This window comes from Schistocerca serialis, chromosome 7, assembly GCF_023864345.2.
Source record: "Schistocerca serialis cubense isolate TAMUIC-IGC-003099 chromosome 7, iqSchSeri2.2, whole genome shotgun sequence".
NCBI classification, from domain to species: Eukaryota; Metazoa; Arthropoda; class Insecta; order Orthoptera; family Acrididae; genus Schistocerca; species Schistocerca serialis.
Window position 1 is genome coordinate 401,112,048 of NC_064644.1, and position 8,679 is coordinate 401,120,726.

The following is an 8,679-nucleotide window of genomic DNA, read 5'->3' on the forward strand; positions in this document are numbered from 1 at the left end:
GGTATGGTGGCACTATCTATTGGTAGAGAGACTGAGGCGCGCACACCGTTTGATGTTGCACAGGGCCAGTGTGGTTTCAAGCCGAAGAGACGGTGGTCACACGAGTTCGGTGAGTAAGCAGGAACAACAAGGAGGGAGGGAGCTGGAAGCCGTGAAACGTATCAACGGATGAAGACTGTGTGCGGTGAGTACAGTCTGAGTTGTTGAAGTGTTGCGGATTGGCGCAAACGATTCCTTGAGGGTCGCGAGTCACTGGAAGACGATGCTCGTCCTGGACGGGCTCATCGTTGGCAGCAGTTTCAGTGGGAAACGCTGGAACATACACCGTACAGGTCCGACATTTCCCCGGGTTACTTTCATGTGTTTAGACCTCTGAAACAAACTATTCGTGGACATCGATTCACAACGGACGACGAAGTGTGTGACTGGGTACACGCCCAGATCCGACAGCAGCCTACTAGCTTCTTTCGAGGGTGGAATCGACCTGCTGGTGTCGCAATGGCATAAATGTGCTAACAGTTTTGGCGACTATTTTTGAGTATGTGTACAGTTTATAACTACAATTTTGAATTAATAAAATCGTTACCTTTACTTTACACTAGTCACCGGGTTTCATTTGAATGCCCCTTGTTGTATCACGACGACAAGGTGGCCTGGTGGTGAAGAGCGTGCCCAGAAACTGACAGGTCCCGGTATCGAATCTCGGTCGTCTTACGAATTTCCAGTCTGGTTTTAAACTAATTTTCTCTACGATATGAAGATTCGCCAGCGTCAGTATGTTGTTTGGATCCCACATTAAACATTACGTCCCCTTTCCCCGGTAAGATTAATGGGGTAGACTAAGAATACGCCAACTGAAAGGCTTGCACCGGACCGTTGAACCACGCGCAGTTAATATTATGCCATTATTACTAGTATTATTATAATTATTATTATCATTAGCAGCGGCAGTAGTAGGTGTAGCACCGCCATTATTGTTAACACTAATAGTTCCAAAGCAGTAGTGTTACTCGCATTCTCTTTCGATACATTCAAATTATATTTAATTCACTTAAACTGGGCGCGATGGCGCAGTGGCTAGCACGCTGGACTCACATTCGAGAGGACGAGGGCTCAAATTTCCGACCGACTATCCTGATTTAGGGTTTCCGCGACTCCCATGAACCGCTCCCATCAAATGCGGGGATGATTCCTTTGAAAGGGCACGGCAGATTTTCTTCCTCATCCCTGAAACAATCCGATATTGTGCTCCGCCTCTAGTGACCTCGTTGTTGACGGGACGTTATTCATTTCCTGCTCGACTGGACACAAAAGTCGCGTCCACTTTATGGAGTCGTAAAACAACATGCAGCTGAATTCATGCATTGGCATCCTCTCTGGAAATCTGAGGACCTTTGCTGTAGGACAGGAAATTCTTTGGTTTATGATAGTTCGATATCTCTGTTCACAGAGGTCAGGAAGAAACGACAGTCTGTTGTACCGCTGTGTTTTCCGTTCCATCATGAGAGTTTACTGGCCCGTCAAACGTCGAAGGACGTTATTGTGAGCATTTTGATGTTTATAATCCCCTTTAGCATTCTTCTAGTCAATGTTAATGTAAGCTGATACTGTTAATACAATAAGCAAATAACACAATCAGATGCGATGAATATATCCTAACGCTACTGAAAAGCACCATTTCTGTTTTGCACATATATTAAAATCATAATTGTACTAAAATGCACTAATTTGTTTTTAATTGCATTGGCTGTATTGGACCTAAATATTAAATACTTTGGTAAATTTATTCATAGTTCTGAGGGAAATGTTTAAACCTTACTCTTCCTTCCTTTCTTTTAATTTAGTTAATACGATTTTATTACTAATTATCATATCAAAATTATGGTCTTCCTTAGTAACTACAATGTAAAAAGTGCTGCATGTGCAAAATCCTTGTCCGATGTAACAGTGGGCCTGAACGCCCTGATCTGATGAGATGCCGGAAGTAATTTTTGAACTGAAGGGAATTTTTTTTTTCTTTGGGTATGCAAGTTTATATACTATGAATGATAAAGTATTACTCCTCTTTGTGGTTCAGTCAGGTCAAGGAGAGAAACCTAATTCACTGTTTAATGATTCACTGTGTAAACGCAATACAAACAAATTATTAGTTGTGTCTAAAGGTTTTGCTAGTTTGCATTTCCAAGTTTTACAGAACGGAAACGCTGGCCAGATTTTAACTCTTACTTCATTGTAGCGATTACGTGTATGAAGGTCTTTTGTAGTCCCTACAGTGTTATGATATTAGAAAATAAACAGTCCTTTCTGTCGATGTAACAGCTTCCATAAATTCACAGTAATTCTCTATGATGAAATTTTGGTGCGTTGTATGGACCGAATTGTTGTCTAAGACATCGAGTCCTAAATGGGCAATATGTATAACTCAGAATGTATCAGCGACCATTTTTTTAATACAAACAAATTTTTCCAGAGGAAAAATTTCTACTGTAAATGTATTCTGCATTGGAAACGCTACTTATTTGTTCATAGCCATGTGATAATAAAATCTTTCCCGTCTTCGTTCTAACGCACAATGTGCCTCGTTTGAGTTTCCAGACATGTGTACCTTTGGAAACTCGTGCCTGGTTGAATAATGTTTCTAAGAAGTTATACAATCTAAATGTGCAGTAATAGGCAGTTTTCAAACACATCAAAGCAAATGCTGGTTGCTTGAAGGTATTGCACAGTACACTGGCCAAGTAAGAATGAAAACTTGTTCCAGAATGAGACTTTCATTCTGCAGCGGAGTGTGCGCTGATATGAAACTTCCTGGCAGATTAAAACTTTGTGCCGGACCGAGACAAGAAATCGGGACCTTTGCCTTTCGCGGGGAAGTGCTCTACCAACTGAGCTACCCAAGGACGACTCACGCCACGTCCTCGCAGCTTTCCTGGTTCGCAGGAGAGCTTCTGTGAAGTTTGGAAGAAAGAAGACGAGGTACTGGCAGAAGTAAAGCTGTGGCGACTGGGAGCGACTCGTGCTTGGGTAGCTCAGTTGGTAGAGCACTTGCCCACGAAAGGCAAAGGTCCCGAGTTCGAGTCTCGGTCCGGCATACAGTAATAAACTTGTTGTCAGGCAAAGAACTGTCATTTTACTTTGTGCCATGGCTGTTGTATGTGATGTGGTACATGCTAGGATTTACTAGAGACTCTTAGAGAAAACGTAGTTCCTCGCAACTAGCGACAAAGCATAACTCTGGAAGAAAGCTGAATTTTCCTATTATGTGGCTCATTGCTTTAAGTGAACTTCTAATATCCACCATGGTTAATCTTTGGGCCAATTTACGGCCCGCCAACGACATTACTGTCATGATATTTTAAGCATTGTAGTTCTCTAAGACTGGCTTAATGGCCGGCTGATGTGGCCGAGCGGTTCTAGGCGCAGGAGTCCGGAACCGCGCGACCGCTACGGTCGCAGGTTCGAATCCTGCTTCGAGCATGGATTTGTTATGTGTCCTTAGGTTAGTTAGGTTTAAGTAGTTCTAAGTTCTAGGGGACTGATGACCTCAGATGTTAAGTCCCATAGTGCTCAGAGCCATTTGAACCAATTGAACTGGCTTAATGCTATGCACCAGTATCGTTCAAAGGTTTTCGCGATTTACTCAGAGACATTCATAAAGCGGATATACAAATGTCTCTATACCAGCGTCTAAGGTCTCAGAATGCTGAAGCCTTCGAATCGCCAACCTACGTGCATACTAATTGTCTTAGCATACCTCGCAATGGAATGTTAATGCTGCCATATTATCAAGAGATTTACAGTGACGCTACTCTACTAGTTACTTACGAAACCTTAACACTAGTTTCATGTGATTGTCTTGCTCTTGCATTTTAATGTGTTGAAAACAGGACTACAAACGCTGTTTACTGCCGTGATCGATGCTTGTGTGACGTCGAGAGACTTCTGACTGAGTGTCTTCTGATGACGCCAACAGCATCAAATGCCAAGATGCACAGCGAGAACAGTGCTTGCAAGACGTCAGGGAAGGTGGGTATGATGTCAGCTCGCTGAGTGCCATTTTCCTGGTACCGACGGTGGTTATCTTTGAAGCAACCACTTCTCAGTTATATTTCAACGCCATTTTAACATGAGTGCTAAAACTACTCAAAATAAGCGGTTTCTAAAAGAACCGATTTTCAATTTTTTATGCCCTGTAAGAAACGTGGAAATGGAAAATTTTGACTGAGTTTCAAGATACACTGAATCAAGTATTAAATTGAAAAGGCAAATAAAAGCAAACTTAGCACGTCCACAATTCGTTACTTTACTCGGAAAATGATAAGTGGTTGAATAGTACAAACAAATCACGAGTATTTTCCTACTGATTCTAATTTTTTGAGCTTCTGGTTCGAGTCCTCCCTTGGGCATGGGTGTGTGTGTGTGTTTGTCCTTAGGATAATTTAGTTTGAGTAGTGTGTAAGCTTAGGGACTGATGACCTTAGCAATTAAGTCCCATAAGATTTCACACACATTTGAACATTTGAATAACAGCGAGAAATTACCATACAGATTGTCGCACACTCCATGTACATACTTACAATTTAATAGGGTCACGACTCGTAGTGACAGATACATTATTGACTCAACAATGCTGCGCCAACTCTGTTTGTTTTTCATTTTATTGGCTTTCCAGGCGTGTCCATTCAGCCATCTCAATAGTACTGTCAATTACGACGAATGGAAAGTAACGGCAACACAACACCCACGCCCCGAGTATAGAAAATCTCCGACACGGCCGGAAATCGAATCTTGGTCCCTTTGCTTAGCAATCCGCCACGCTCACTAGGCACCTGTTGAGACGGACAACCAATTCTTATGCCACGTGTTTGTTGCTCATTTCTCGCGGCATTGTTTTTGAAACAGCATTGATCACTTTTTCCATTTTCTATAATAATATAATAATTGAAGGCAATGGAAATTTTCGGAATAACCGTTACAAGTTTTTTGAAACAGCTTTATTTAAAAAGAAAGTTTTAGCACTGCTGCTATGCCTCATTGATGTTTCGGTTTTTAACCTGTTATTAGAAAGCAAATGAACCAATGATCGAAATAGAAGGAAAGTTCACAAGTGGAATTAAAATTGAAGGTGAAAGAATGTCAGTGATATGGTTTGTTGACGAAATTCCTGTCCTGAGTGAAAGTGAAGATGAATTACATGACCTCATGAGTGGATTGAACAATCTAATGAGTACAGAATAGGAATTGAGAGTAAATCGAGGACAGACAAAGGTAATGAGAAGTAGCAGAAATGAGAACAAAGAAAAATTTAACATCAGGATTGAAAGTCATCAGGTAGATGAAGTAAAGGAATTCTACTGCCTAGGCAGCAAAATAACCGCTGACGGCGAAAGGAGGACATAAAAAGCAGACTAGGACTGTCAATGAGAGCATTCTCGGCCAAGAGAAGTCTACTTGTATCAAACATAGGTCTTAAACTGAGGAAAAAATTTCTGAGAATGTACGTTTGGAGCACAGCACTGTATGGTAGCGAAACGTGGACTGTGGGAAAACCGGAACAGACGAAAATCGAAGCATTTGTGATGTGTGCTATAGGTGAATGTTGAAAATTAGGTGAACTGATAAGGTAAGGAATGAGGAGGTTATTTGCAGAATTGGAGAGGAAAGAAATATGTGGAAAATACTGACAAGGAGGAGGAACAGGATGATAGGACATCGGCTAAGACATCAGGAAATGACTTGCATGGCACTAGAGGGAGATGTAGAGGCAAAAACTGTAGAGGAAGACAGAGACTGGAATACAGTCAGAAGACTGATGACTCAAAAAATAAATAAATAAAATAAATAAATAAATAAATATAAATAAAAATAAGAAAAACACCTGTTGTAACCGAGACCAAATATATACCGAAAACATCGGTTATTCTGAACTAAAATGCCGCTATTGGTCTTAATCGGTCGGTTTTTCCTATCGCTAGGTCCTGATGCTGTGCAGTTACAGTGTGACGTCTGTGGTAAGGGGGTTCGAGTCCTCCCTCGGGCGTGGGTGTTTGTGTGTGTTTGTCCGTAGAATACTTCAGATTAAGTAGTGTGTAAGCTTAGGGACTGATGACCTTATCGGTTATGTCCTATAAGATTTCACACACATTTGAACTTTTTTTTTTGTGGTTAGGGGTACGCCGCGTGTGTCTTGGAGTGGCTGAACGGTGTGACCGAGTGGTTCTAGGCGCTACAGTTTGGAACCGCGCGACCGCTACGGTCGCAGGTTCGAATCCTGCTTTGGGCATTGATGTGTGTGATGTCCTTAGGTTAGTTCGGTTTAAGTAGTTCTAAGTTCTAGGGGAATGATGACCTCAGATGTTAAGTCCCATAGTGCTCAGAGTCATTTTTGTCTTGGAGTGTGGTAACACTTTGGACAGTAACTATTCTTCAGAGCTGGAAGATTTCCTGAGGGAGCTGGAGGAGCAACCTCCTGTAGTGTTAGAGACAGGATTCGTTGTTATGTTAGTTCTTACTTTGGTCGGCTACATTACTGTCCTAAAAACCCTCCCAATATCAAGTGTGAATTCATTGAAGTGACCTAGATGCCAGATTCCAGTGAACTGTGATTTTATTAGATATTCAGATTCCATGTCATTTGCAGTGAATCCTGTTTTTTCTTAACTGGAGAGTTAGAAACACTATTCATGCAGTGCTCTACCTGTTAAACAAACGAAAACTACTTGCTGGATTTTCCTGATATCTGGCACAATATCCAAGGATACGTCTTTCAGTTAGAGCAAGTGTCACTTGGTACTACAAACTGGTTGGTTCAAATGGCTCTGAGCACTATGGGACTTAACTACTGAGGTCATCAGTCCCCTAGAACTTAGAACTACTTAAACCTAACTAACCTAAGGACATCACACACATCCATGCCCGAGGCAGGATTCGAACCTGCGACCGGAGTGGTCACGCGGTTCCAAACTGATGCGCTTAGAACCGCACGGCCACATCGGCCGGCTACTACGAACTGTTTGAAAGATAAAGTGCCCCTCACATCTCTCGACTATTCGAGTATATTTAAAACTGAAGAAGCATAACGATGCAAGAAACGGTAAAGCACTGAGCAACACTGATGTATCTTCCCAATTGCAGGTTGCTAGACACAAAATAATATAGCGACAGGAGAATGGATAAACAGAGCCGGAGATAGCTACAATATTGTACTGAGAAGTGTAGGAAAGAAAGCAAATTATATTCTAATGACGTCATTTACTAACTCTAAGCAGTCAAACGACCGAATTTCTGTAATTCTCATACTTTGCTACCTAACGCTTAGGACAGTATATTGAGATTTTCTCGATAGCCAAAGAAGACAGACAGGTGTTGTTTAGCTCAAATCTCTGCTTTGCAGTGAAAGAGGTGTCCTGCTGAAAGACTGACTGACAGGTGAGTGAGACCGCCTGTCTCTGAGCTGTGAGATACTTTAACAGGTGATATAAGGCAATCCCAATACGAAGAAACCCAGTTCTTAAAACTGCACCATTGTCATTGGCTGAACAACACGGAGGACCTTATCAAAATCCAGCATATAAACATCAAATCAAATTCCGGCCAACAGTGGTAGGTCCAGCAACGGGACACTGCTTGAGAACAACCACCAGAGACTCCGTGTTGAACACTAGCTGCCGACCAGGTGTATTTGAAAGGTACATCAGAAAGTTAGGATTCCTGTAATGAAGACTGGCAAAGGTGGTTGCCGGCGTTGATAGTTCATAGAGTGACACTAAAAATTTAGCTGACCATTGAAAAAGACGATACAATGGAAAAATCAGCTCCCTTGGAGACAGAAGGGGGGGAAATTAATAAAACTGCTGAGCAGGGGCAGAGCAATTAGAAGATCATTCTAAGTTCACATTAGAAGTTTATTTTAATCAAATTGGTTTATTTGGAGACCACTCGGAGTCTACAATGAGGAATTTAATTGAAAGCCGATTGGAAAAGCTATCTGGGACCTACAAGAGTCCGTTCGGAGGTGACACGGGAGTCGCACAGGCGATTCTTTCATGAAATTCCTATGCATCGTACTAAGTAATTTACATGCTACTTTGCGTAAAGTGTTCCGACTCTCCCTTCTGGGGGCACGCGTGTCTTTCTTTCTACTCAGTTTTCTGACTCTGAGTCTGACGTCTATTGAGGCTTTGTGACATCTTCATCTTCCAATGTGTGTTGGATAGTCTTTGATGTCGCCGATGGTTGAACCTTTAAGAATTGGTCTCTGCTCCTCTCGTCTGACCTCAACTTCGAAATATGATATGGACATTGCGTTTGCGGTATAATTACTGCAGATAATACACAATGCGTTATTGTTGGCAGACATCAGGTCTAGGAAAATTGAATTACTTTGGCCATTGAGTGCCATCTCACCTGGAGAGTGATTAGCCAGGAATCCTGGAATGAGGATGGTATTAAGCTGTTATGAGTGTCGCCTCCAAAGCCACGGTGCAAGAAGATGAAAGCTGCCAGGCGTAATGCAATGGCCACACGACCCCACGAGAGATTCGGTGGGAATTCGACATGCCGTGCCAACTTCAGTAGGTGCTCACGCTTTGACTACACGTACTCCGTCATGTGATGACATAAATTACTAAAAACAGTTTAATTTGTGTAACACACCTCAGAGGGCCAACTATTAGTTGG

General features: G+C 42.1%; 1 non-coding gene across 1 annotated transcript; it reads left to right on the forward strand.

Annotated features, from left to right (window-relative positions):
* The first annotated feature begins 3,017 nt into the window (after positions 1-3,017).
* On the forward strand, positions 3,018-3,092 carry Trnas-cga (transfer RNA serine (anticodon CGA)). The gene has a single exon. It is a non-coding gene; the product is annotated as a tRNA-Ser (tRNA).
* Positions 3,093-8,679: the final 5,587 nt, after the last annotated feature.